Here is a 12,831-nt window from a genome sequence, read left to right on the forward strand (position 1 = left end):
TTATAAGGAGCATATATGGGGCAAGAATGAACTGTGCACAGCTTTATAAGGAGCATATATGGGGCAAGAATGAACGGTGCAGAGTACTATATGGCACAGATATGGGGCAATAATGAACGGTGCAGAGCACTATATGGCACAGATATGGGGCAAAAATGAACGGTGCAGAGCACTATATGGCTCAGCTATGGGACAATAATGAACGGTGCCGAGCACTATATGGCACAGCTATGGGGCAATAATGAACTGTGCAGAGCACTATATGGCACAGCTATGGGGCAATAATGAACGGTGCAGAGCACTATATGGCACAGCTATGGGGCCATAATGAACGGTATGGAGCATCTATTTTTATTTTTGAAATTCACCGGTAGCTGCTGTGTTTTCCACCCTAGGCTTATACTCGAGTCAATAAGTTTTCCCAGTTTTTTGTGGCAAAATTAGGGGGGTCGGCTTATACTCGGGTCGGCTTATACTCGAGTATATACGGTAATTCACTTAGTCACCGCTCATCCAATTCCATTCACTTAGGGTATGTTTCCACGTTCAGTATTTGCTGCAGATTGGATGCTGCATACATCAGCAGTATCCAGATGTTACAGCATAGTGGAGGGGATTTTATGAATTCCCATATCCACTCTGCGTACAAAGACGCAGGTGGCAGACCTACGTATACGCACATGCGGCGCGTCTTTATAGACCGCAGCATATCCACAAGATAAATAGCACCGTTCTATGTATAGGATGCGGTGATTCCATGTGTTCAATGAACACAGAGGAATCACCACACGTACAAAAGCTGGCAGCTCATTGGACGGGGTGGGTGTCCGCTGCTTCCAAAGCGCTCGGAATACGCCAGGTGGAAACATACCCTTAGGTGTAACAGATGACACTCATGTGGTAACGTGGTTACACCCTCACAAGCAGATGGATCTGCATCAGAAGTTACTGACATGAGAATATCTCCATCTGGCACATCACCTTGCACTATTGATTCACACTTGGGGGGGATTCTGTATCAAACTTGCTTGATTTGAGCGATGCTAGGAAACTATTTGCATTACAATAAGAGAGGCATTACTCCCAGTGAGGAATCCCTCGATCCCTGTACCATCCCATGGCTGTTAGAAGCATATCATGATGGCTGATCAAATTGCCCATCATCTTTTGGGAAATTGGTGGGCTTGGCTTGCGAGGCCGCATCAGAGACAGAGCACGACATATGATGTAACTGTACGTAATGAAGTTGTTAGATAGTGAGAATGGCAATATTCCTTTAGATTAAAATCCCCCTTTAGGGGCAACGTTAGACACCACGCCAACAATTCCCACTATTATCACATCTCGTGTTTTTTGGTTTTTTTTTTTTTAGTTTTTTTTCAACTCATAATTGCACATCCAGTGAAAACAGGCAATAAGAAATCCTCAATTCGTTATAGAAGATGAGCTAAGAAGGGTGGAGCTTGATCCACACCTCGCAACATACTGTGTAGAAAAACTGAGTGTAAAGATTTTTAAATTTCTATTTACGTACTTAACCCCTCTGAAGATAGAACTTTATTCATCAGGCTATCTTTTGTCGTAATGCTGGTATAAATGCATTTGAATTGTTTTTAAATATAAATGATATTAGGAAACTCATTTTAGCCTTATATTAAGCCATCTAAAAAAAACAATCTCTCAAAATATTATCCGCATGATGGATGATCCAATAAGGATGGATATCTGCCATGTGGACATTAAAACGAAGTCTTTTATCCTTTTCATCATAGAAGGAATTTTAATCAGACATTTCATGCATTAGTGGTGTAGGATATTAGGAATTTCGAGACAATTTGCGTCGTGACTCTGGATAGCTTCATTAAACAAGAACGTAGAGCCCTTTACTCTTTAAGGAACAATAGGGATATAATTATTTGGTGTGCTAAGGGCTATACAGATATCTTGAAGCTCACTGCATACATGTCTGAATCATAACGGATATTGGAAGATAAGACATATTATCAAACTTTCCTCTGACCCCTCTGATGGCCAATTTATCCAATATCGTAATTTTGAGTTTAGAAGCCGATTGTGTGGACATTCTAATTTTGAAGAGAGGGATTATTAATAAAGAACTATACAGTACCTAATTTTTATTTGCCAAAAGTGCATGAACATATTAATAATCCCCTCCCCCCAGATGTCCCAATATTTCTGGGATTGGCTCCATAACGGGTAATTTAGTCTCTCTCCATTGCTTTATTTCTTCAACCCTTTGTTGCAGTATTTCCATAGTTTTTACAGGATTTGTCTTATCTTTTAGATGAACTTTTAGGGCTCATTCCCACTTGCGATACAATCCAATAAAAAAATCAGATTGAATTCCGACCAATGTTATTTTTCGATTGTGTGTTCATCTGTGTTTTTTCTTTCCAGATCAGATCACGATCAGACTGGAAAAAACTCGCATTAAGCCCAGAGGTTAGTAATGAAGAGGCGTCAATAAGACGCCCCCATTACTAACCCCATAGTCACAGTGTAAGAAAACAGGCACCCAGAAAAGTTATTTAATTGAAAGAATGACTCCTTTAATATTCTTAAATAAACAATACTTACGACCTTGCCTATTCCCCTGATGCTCTCATCATCTGCAAAAGAGGTCGAAAACAATATTCCTCACCTTTCCGCAGAGATGCTTTTAATCAATTTGTCCCACGATGGGTCTAGCTCTGCTACATCTAGATGGCAGGCCTGTGAATTGCTATACCCTATCTGAGGGCACTGCGAGCGTGAGAAAGGTCTCCTCCTCACAGTTCCATCTGACAGGTCCTGCGAGTTCACGGCCAATGAAGTGAGTTCAGCGAATAGGTGGCGGTGGCCGGAAAAACTCACTCGCCGAGCTGCTCCCTCTTCTGATAGTGGTGTCGCAGGCTACTGCATATCCTCCTTGTATTCAAATCATTAGGAGGTGGATGTGCAGTACCCTGCGGCAGCCACTATCAGAAGAGAGAGCAGCTTGGTGAGTGAGTGATCGGCGGGTGCTAAGTGTTGGACCCCGGCCAATCAGACATTTAGGTCATCAATGCAAAAGTAGTGGACAACCTTTTGAAGTCAAATATCTTTACCATCTCACTGTATCTTTTTTACTTTAGATGTAAATTCTTTATACTCTAATATTAAGCATAATTTGGGTACAGAAGCCACAGAATTTTATTTGCACAAGAATAGCGAACTTCCCAAAGATCAGATTAATTTTTGATACAGGGTATTAGATTTATTTTCAATTGCAAGGTTTTCTTCTTTTGTTGTGCACTAATGGAAGATGAGTGATTGTGAGATGGGGATTTGCTTTGTGCCCACGTATGCAAACTTGTCTATGGGCCATTTCAAGTCACTGTTTAGGGCTCCCCTCATTCTGTCTCTGGGTCACATTTCCTTTTTTATTTATTGATTTATTTTTCATTTGGTCAGGTACTGTTCCTATGTAGATACAAAACTTGGCACTCAAGTATGGTAAAGGAATGATTTTTATTGATGGTAGCAATCTAGAAAACAGACGTTTCGGTCTATACAATAGACCTTCATCAGTATTTGGCGTGCCCGGGAGACACTGATTAGTCAAAGGAGACCGCACACTTAACATTGCACTTATCAATTGTCTCCTTATTTTTCTGGATTGCTGCCATCAATAATAATCATCCCTTTACCATATTTGAGTGCCAAGTTTTATATATAGTTTTTATAGCTACAAAATTAAGGCATAGGACCTTAGTAAAGTGCCGTGCTTTATTGCTATCGGGTTCTGTTAATAAAGCAGAATCTTTTATGCAGCAATTAAATGTGAATCCGTGGATTCTGGTTTTTAATCCAATCTACTCTTCTGTAGCTATTCAATTTCTAGATCTCACAATCACGCAAGATCTTAAGGCAATATTTAACATCCACATTTAAAAAAAAAAAATGTGGATTTGAAGTGACCGAGGGCAAGGTCGCCCATGTATATCCATGATCTGGCCCAGCAAAACTTCCACACTCAGATTCTATTTTAACAACCGTATCTTTACTGTTATACATTTTCCTTAACACAGCGGAACACAATAAGACAGTACAAAATATGCCTATTCACAGAGATAACGTGTAATAACAAACTGTCCCTCACTTTCCCTATCCACACGTTACCAGTTCCTTTGTTCCAAGAGGTTATCTTCCCACGTCGCAGGCCTGTCTGTCACTGCAGGGGGACGCTCCAGCCGAAGAGAAAAACAACAGGGATTAAACAAAACTCCGTCCCTCAGGTCCAGACTGTAGTCCTTGGGGTTTAACAGGTAAGGGTGGAATGTTCGGCCTCTCAACAGAGGACCCGCTTACAGTTCATGGGCTCCAGGGTCTGTGAAGATGTCACCGTTGGGTGCTCCGCAGTTTGGGAGCTGGGAACAATCTGGATGTCAGCTTCCAAGAGATAGCGGTCATCCAGGCAATCTTCTATCTCGCCTCTACAGGAGGACGCCAGCACACACCGACCTCTCTGCACACACCAGTTTCCCGGGCTCCCTCTTTCCCTCCCCTTCCTGTTCACATGACATCACAGGGGGAAGTTCTGCCAATACAGTTTGTTTCTCTGTAATCACATTCGGCATAGGTATAACTTCTGGCCACACGGGGGCAGTGTCTGTCACAGATTCTATGTCAATGATAATAGAACAGTCACAGCCGGCCAGCTCACTACAGATTAAACAGCTATTTAGAATTTGGTGGTGGTCTTCTCCCTAAGTGGATATAATATGACCTATAAAGCCAGTACTGGCAGATCAGAAAAACTACAATTTAGGTGCAGATTTTACCACACAGGCACATCTGCTATAAGAAAGGTTTCTGGCTCAAGGTTATCCTAAAGATTTAATTACAAATTCCTATAGGAAGACCAGATTGAAGTCTCAGAAGAAATGTGTTTAAAAAAAGAAAAACAGGAGAGATTAGATAAAGAAAAACTACTGAAAATATGAATTTTGTCTTCTCACGACATTTAGCGAAGGCCATGCTTCCGTTAGAAAGATATCCAAGCATTGGTCCATTGCCCTTGGTGATCCGATTCCAAATAAGATAATACCCAAGAACCCAAATATGATATTTGGAAGAAATAAAACATTTAAAAAAAATCTGTCCCCTGGACAAATTGAATCAAAACTGAATATCAAGGATGTTTTCTTGTTCTATGTTTCCTGATTTAAAGGGACACTGTCACCTGAATTTGGAGGGAACAATCTTCAGCCATGGAGGCGGGGTTTTTGGGTGTTTGATTCACCCTTTCCTTACCCGCTGGCTGCATGCTGGCTGCAATATTGGATTGAAGTTCATTCTCTGTCCTCCATAGTACACGCCTGCGCAAGGCAAGATTGCCTTGTGCAGGCATGTACTACGGAGGACAGAGAATGAACTTCAACCCAATATTGTAGCCAGCATGCAGCCAGCGGGTAAGGAAAGGGTGAACCAAACACCCGAAAACCCCGCCTCCATGGCTGAAGATTGTTCCCTCCAAATTCAGGTGACAGTGTCCCTTTAAAGGTTGTTTCCAATGTGGCAATCTGAAGTGTTTGTGTTTCTGTATGGTAACGCATAAGAGCAATAGCTTTGATTCTCTATTGACAGATGAAATTTTTTTTAGTTAATTTTTAAACTGCAGTATTTTTTTGTTATTTAACCGTGATGGTGTTAACTTTTATAAAACCGTATTTTGTTTTACTTGGGTCTGATACGATGTGCCCCCTTCAGTATTTGTCATATCTTGCTGAAGGGACAGCACTAAAAATATTGCTGTATCCTGAGCAACTGCAATAGATGGGGAAGATGTCAGGACAGCAGTGACAAACTGATTGCGTATCTCTACAATGGTTGTATCAAAATCAAATTAATCAGAAGTCTCATCATATATAGTGAAATTAGTGACATCTGGTTCAATGGTTAAATTTTATCCAAGATTTTTTTTTCCTGCAATGTTATTTTAATGGTTGAACCCACATGCTGTTTTTTTTTTTTTGTGTGTGTTGTCGGTCACTGGAATTAAAAATAATTCTACCATTGTATGCATTTCCCTTTTGGTCCCCCTTATAAGCAAAAGAATAGTAATAGAACCAAATAGATTGTGTGCTCACTTGCTAGCTAATATTTGTCTGAGGACTGATCATTTTATGCATCTTTCAAGCTGCGGAAAAAATCTATCTTTATTCGGACTCCCATGACAGCACTACGAGAGAGGGGATCCGCCCTTCAGGAACAGAAAACCTACAGATACAAAAGGGCGGTACCTCTCCCCATGCATCAGTTGGTTTCCTGTTCCTGGAGGGACAGGATCCTACAGATTTCATCTCGTAAGGAACCCAGGCCGGCCGGTCGAATCTGGTAGCGGGGGGGTCTCCTACCTCGAACGGTGCGGAAAGTCCTGGAGACGCCACGGTGGTCCAGGCTGGACTGCACGTCAGTGGCGTTGGCAGCAGGGAGCAGGGTCCGGAGGATTCCTTGTCTCCGGAAGCCGGCGTTGGTATGTTTCATTTCCCCCCCCTGGGTCAGGCGGCGGCGGTGAGGTGCGGTGGTGCGGTTGCGGCGTCGGAAGTGGAGCGCCGTCCGGAGCACTGCTGGGCATTCCCGGCGTCCTGCATCGCTCACTGAGCGTTTCCGGAACGCTGGGGCGCCGGGGGGTGGAGCCGGCAGGCGCTTCCGGTTTGCGGGTGGGCTGCGCATGCGCGGTCTTTTCCAAAATGGCGGCGCCCATGGTCCGGTCACCGGTTCTTCTGTATTACCACCGCTAACATCCCAGCTGCAGCCTGATCATCAGGAACCAATGGGGAACACGCCAGGTGGCCTGCTGACCGGACTACAGGGGATATAAGCAGGTGTTGGCGATAGAACCCTGCTTTTGGCCACAGTCTCATCATGGCAGATGATGGTGAGCAGCAGCCTCAGCTTCTGGATAAAGTGCGGCAGGAAGCCGTGGGAAAGGAGCATATCAGAAGTGATCAGTCCAGCCGTAAAAGCTCGTCCAGGCAAGGATCTAGAGCTTCGACTGGCAAGGAGCCCCCTCGTGTTCCGGTACCTTTTTCTTTGACGTACACTGGTAAGTGATCTACGTGAATGTTCACTCAGTGACGCGGGCCCCTTATACTTTGTCATTCTAGGGGAAGAGAAGTGCAAAGTCGAAACATAAGGAGTGTGCCCTATGTGAAGTCCCTTTTCCAGATTCCTACCCTAAAAAATTGTGTGCCTCCTGTATACAACAGACGGTGAGGTCTACAGGAGTGGAGGGGTTGAGTGACATCAGGCTAGATAGATGGTATCTCCCCTTATTGTCCTCCCCTAGGTAGCGGAAGAATCTGTTTCTACGGCTAGTCTAAAGGAGATGATCCGTATGGAAGTTAAGGAATCCCTGCGGTCTTTGTCCCAGGCGGGAAGTTCAAAACAAAGAGCTTCGATGATCTCAGATTCTTCGGAGGAAGATAAAGAGGAGGGTTCTTATGGCTCAATTCTCTCTTCCTCGTCATCAGAAGAGGACTCTGGCCGATTCTGTCTGCCTCTAGACCGGGTGGATAAACTAGTCAAGTCGGTCAGAGGCACGATGGGCCTAGAAGAGCCTAAGACTCAGCCTTCCCGTCAGGAGCTAATGTTCAGCGGCTTGGAACACAAGAAACGCAGATCTTTCCCGGTGAATGATAAAATTCAAGACCTGATTCTCCGGGAATGGAAAAAAACGGAGAAGAAAGGTTCTTTGCCACCGGCTTTAAAGCGCAGGTATCCCTTTGAAGATGCGGCTGTGGATACCTGGGACAAGGCCCCTAAATTAGATGCTGCGGTGGCGAAAGCATCTAAGAAAGCAGCATTACCTTTCGAGGACATGGGTTCCCTTAAAGACCCCCTTCCTTAAAGGTACCTGGGAGATGGCAGCCGGATCCTTGAGGCCAGCAGTGGCTGCGACTTGTACAGCCAGATCCCTAATGGTCTGGCTGGCACAGTTGGAATCCCAGCTTAAAGAAGGCGCTTCCAGGAATTCTATTCTAGGTGCGCTTCCAGTGATTCAGGATGCTGCGGCTTTCCTGTCGGATGCGTCGGTGGACTCGGTCAGAATGGCAGCCAGAGCAGCAGGACTCTCCAACGCGGCTCGTAGAGCCTTATGGTTGAAGTGTTGGTCGGGGGATATCCAGTCAAGATCCAAGTTATGCGCTATCCCATGTAAAGGGGAATATCTCTTTGGGCCAACTTTGGATGAGCTGCTCGAAAAGGCTGGGGATGATGAGAAAAAATTCCCTAATTTGTCATCAGCTTCTTACCGGCGTCCATTCAACAGGAGGAGATTTGGTCGTGGAAGGAAGCGCGCGTCCTCACCCTCTAGAGAGAATTTTAGATGGGAGGATAGACGCAGGAAAGGTACGGGTTACATGTTTCGCCGTTCCTCAAAAGAACGTAAGAAACCAGACCAATGACTAGCGATCCCTGTGGGAGGGAGATTGTCAACCTTCTCTTCCGCATGGACTAACATCACGAATAGTGACTGGGTCCGAGGTATTATATCAGAAGGTCTAAAATTGGAATTTGTTCACTGGCCTCGGGATAAGTTTGTTAACCCCCTTGCGTTCCTCCACTATTGAGCAGATGGCCCTAGAGTCAGAGGTCATGACTTTATGCCGTAAAAATGTACTGATTGAGGTTCCGGAGTCAGAGAGAGGACGAGGATTCTACTCTCCTCTTTTTCTGATTCAAAAACCAGACAAGTCGTTCAGGGCTATTATCAATCTTAAATCCCTTAATGAATACCTGGTTAATACCACGTTTAAAATGGAGTCAATCAGTTCTGCAATAAAGATGTTGTTTAAACACTGCTTCATGGTAGTTGTGGGCTTAAAGGATGCATACTATCATGTTCCTATCCACGGAAACTTCCAGAGGTTTCTACGTGTGGCGGTGTCTATGGGAGGTTTTGTTCGCCATTTTCAATTTAGAGCCCTTCCCTTCGGCCTCTCAGCGTCTCCCCGGGTATTTACTAAAGTAGTTGCGGAGGTTATGGCGCACTTACGTGAATCCGATATCCTCATTGTTCCGTATCTGGATGATTTCCTAATAGTGGGGAACTCAGTAGACCATTGCCTAGCTCAGGTTAAAACAGCTATATTTAAACTGGAAAATCTGGGCTGGATCATAAATTACGATAAATCCCGTTTGCAACCCCTAAAGACCCAGAGGTTCCTAGGGCTGCTGTTAAATTCCGAGTCTCAACAATGCTGTCTTCCGCCTGATAAATTACTTCATATCCAACAACAGGTGTTAAAAGCAATTAATAAACTATCTATGACCCTTACACAGGCTATGTCTTTGTTAGGTTCCCTAACTTCCTGTATCCCCGCCGTCCGTTGGGCCCAATTCCACTCCAGGCCTTTACAGTTTGACGTACTACATTATGATAGAGTCTTACAGGGTTCCTTGCAGGGTCATATGACATTGAGTTCAGGGGTTCTTGCATCTCTTAGATGGTGGCTAGAGGAAGACAATCTGTCAGCTGGAGTTCCCTGGGTGACTCAAATGACTCGGGTAATCACAACAGACGCCAGCCCCACGGGGTGGGGGGCACACATGGGGGACGTTGTAGTCCAGGGTCTATGGGACCCCCAAACATCAGCCTCTTCCAATCAGAAGGAGTTGATGGCAATTGAATTCTCAATTAAGGAACTCCTCGTGTATCTACAGGGTCACCATGTCAAAATCCTCTCCGACAATCAGGTGGCAGTGGCCTACGTGAATCACCAAGGTGGAACACGCTCCGAGTCCCTGATGGAAATAGCGGACCGTCTGCTCCAGATAGCGGAAAACCATTTTCTATCTTTAACAGCAGTACATATAAAAGGGAAGGAAAATATAAGGACGGACTTTCTAAGTCGAAACACCTTAAGACAAGGAGAATGGTCTCTGAACACAAAAATCTTCAACCAGATTGTTCGCAGGTCGGGTCATCCAGAGGTGGACTTATTTGCCAACAAGGACAACAGAAAAGCGAAAAGATTCTGTTCCTTGAATCCCAGGGAATATCCGCTGGCAGTGGATGCCTTCCTGATCAGATGGGATTTCCGGTTGGCTTATGCGTTTCCCCCGCTAAACCTGTTGCCTCTGGTGGTCAGGAAAATAAGGGAGGATCAAGCGAGAATCATACTGATCGCTCCGTTCTGGCCCCGAAGGGCTTGGTTCTCCTGGCTCAGGACCATGTCGGTGGAAGACCCCTGGGTACTGCCGGACATCCCGGACCTACTTCATCAAGGTCCGATCAACCATCCACAAGTGAAGGGTCTCCATTTGACGGCATGGTCTTTGAGAAGTCACTGTTAAAAAACAGAGGATTTTCTCCAAATCTCATTGATACCCTTATGAAGAGTAGAAAACCCATAACAACTAAGATCTACTCTAGAACTTGGAGGAAGTTTCTGGCCTCTTCAAATTTTAATATCGAAGAGGGTTTACCAATTAACCAGATTCTGGAATTCCTGCAGAGGGGGCTAGAGCTAAATCTATCCACGAGTACGCTAAAAGTACAAGTCTCAGCCCTAGGGGCCCTATTTTCTTGTAACATTGCTGGTAATTATTGGGTATCAAGGTTCATCAAAGCAGCTAGTAGATCCAGACCTATACACAGAAATAGGTCAATGCCTTGGGATCTCAACCTAGTCCTCTCAGCCTTGACTAAAGAACCGTTTGAGCCTTTACATTCAGCCTCACTTAAATTACTATCCCTCAAAACAGCATTTTTGGTGGCAATTACATCTGCTCGTAGGGTAGGAGACATACAGGCTCTTTCTAGGCTCTCCCCCTATACAGAGTTTCTACAGGACAGAGTAGTCCTCAGACCAGATCCAGCTTATTTACCTAAAGTGGCCTCAGATTTTCATAGATCTCAGGAGATAGTTCTACCATCATTTCTCCCTAATCCTTCTAATTCCAAAGAGGAGTTACTCCATACGTTAGATGTTAGGAGATGTCTCTTAGAATATATATCAGTCACTGATGCTTGGAAGAGAGAGGAGGCGTTGTTTCTATCCTTCCAAGGTCCCAGGAAAGGTCTTAGTGTCAAAGTGCACGTTAGCAAAGTGGATTAGGGAGGCTATCTCTCTGGCTTATACTGCAGGTGGAGGTCCTGTTCCACAGAATCTGATGGCACATTCCACTCGGGCCATGGCTGCATCCTGGGCTGAGAGATCTGGAGTCTCCATCGACCAGATATGTAAGGCGGCTACGTGGTCATCCCCTTCCACCTTTTTCAAACACTATAGGTTGGACTTGGGGTTCTCTTCTGATCTCACCTTCGGGTTAAGGGTGCTGCAGGCTATAGTCCCTCCCTAAGGTAGTTTACATCTCTGTAATTCTCTCGTAGTGCTGTCATGGGAGTCCGAATAAAGCATTAAGCTACTTGCTGGTAGCGGCGTTTTTCGGAGGCCCATGACAGCACCCTTAGTTCCCTCCCTATTCACATGGGGGTTGCACTTCCTATAATGTATATAATGAGATAGACACGTCTCTCGTGTGGTATATAGTTCATTATGATTGGTTATTTTTGTACAGTAACTGTATATAATGTATATTTGTGTGCTACTAACCGCGGTAGTCCTCTCAGGCTCTAATATACAACGGATGCATGGGGAGAGGTACCGCCCTTTTGTATCTGTAGGTTTCCTGTTCCTGAAGGGCGGATCCCCTCTCTCGTAGTGCTGTCATGGGCCTCCGAAAAACGCCGCTACCAGTAAGTAGCTTAATGCTTTTTGGCTATGTGAATATGTCTTCACATAGCCAACAATATACTGTAATTCTTGCAATTTCTTCAATTTTTTTTTGCCTTATTGATAATATCACATGCAACTCTGGTTAATCGCGCCAATATTCTGTTGTATCTCAGTTTTGCACGTGCCCCCCCTCCCCCCCCCAAAAAAAAAACTAAACAAAAACAAAACAAAACAAACAGTTGATAGAATTGACCTAACTTGGTTGTACATAATGAATCTGTCTCAGTTTTCTTCAACAGCTGAGTAATTCAACTCAAAGTTGCATTACAAAAGAAGATCATCTTGTAGGAATACCAAGGTTGAAGTGAAGGACAGCATCCAGTCAAGGTGAAAGTGAAAAAAAACTTCTTTATTGTGCCATAAATGCGACGTTTCAACCTCACAGGTCTTTCTCAAGCATACCAAACAATCAAAGTGACGGCCTTAAATAGGAAGCCTGGTCATCACCAGCCAATCATCACATTCCAGGCTGCCCACTACATTTACATAGCCAGGTTCAATAATCACAATAACAGTATAAAAATTACAACATACAAAATTAAAAACAGTGGATCTTATTTTATGCATCACATAAATCACATAATACAACACAGATTTGTAATAATAGCACAAGTAGGAAATCAAATATATGTCAACAATGCTGTCTGCCAATCACCAAAGCTGTAGAGGTGAGGCTGTCCACTAACCACCAATGTATTATCTTGTTACTCACATAGCAGCGACTACAAATCAGTATACATCTAGTGGGACCCAATCATCGAGGGCGGCACATGAAAGTCTGTTTAGTCAAATCCAATCCAAGTTCACCATACAAACCATATAACACACTCACTTGTGGTGTCACCTGACCAAAATCACACAGGTTTCCATTCAAAAGAGCTCACCCACTCCTAGGTCAGCTATTCCGACTGCCAACCAATGAGCACCCACCCCAGCCACACATGACAGGGTCACAAGACCAAGCCTGAGCCGCCGTCATGGTTACCGAGAGGATACGCCCATCAGTACCCAGCTAACGTAACAAGCATCCATACAAAACAGTCAA

Source organism: Ranitomeya imitator, chromosome 8 (assembly GCF_032444005.1).
Source record: "Ranitomeya imitator isolate aRanImi1 chromosome 8, aRanImi1.pri, whole genome shotgun sequence".
Classification (NCBI taxonomy): Eukaryota; Metazoa; Chordata; class Amphibia; order Anura; family Dendrobatidae; genus Ranitomeya; species Ranitomeya imitator.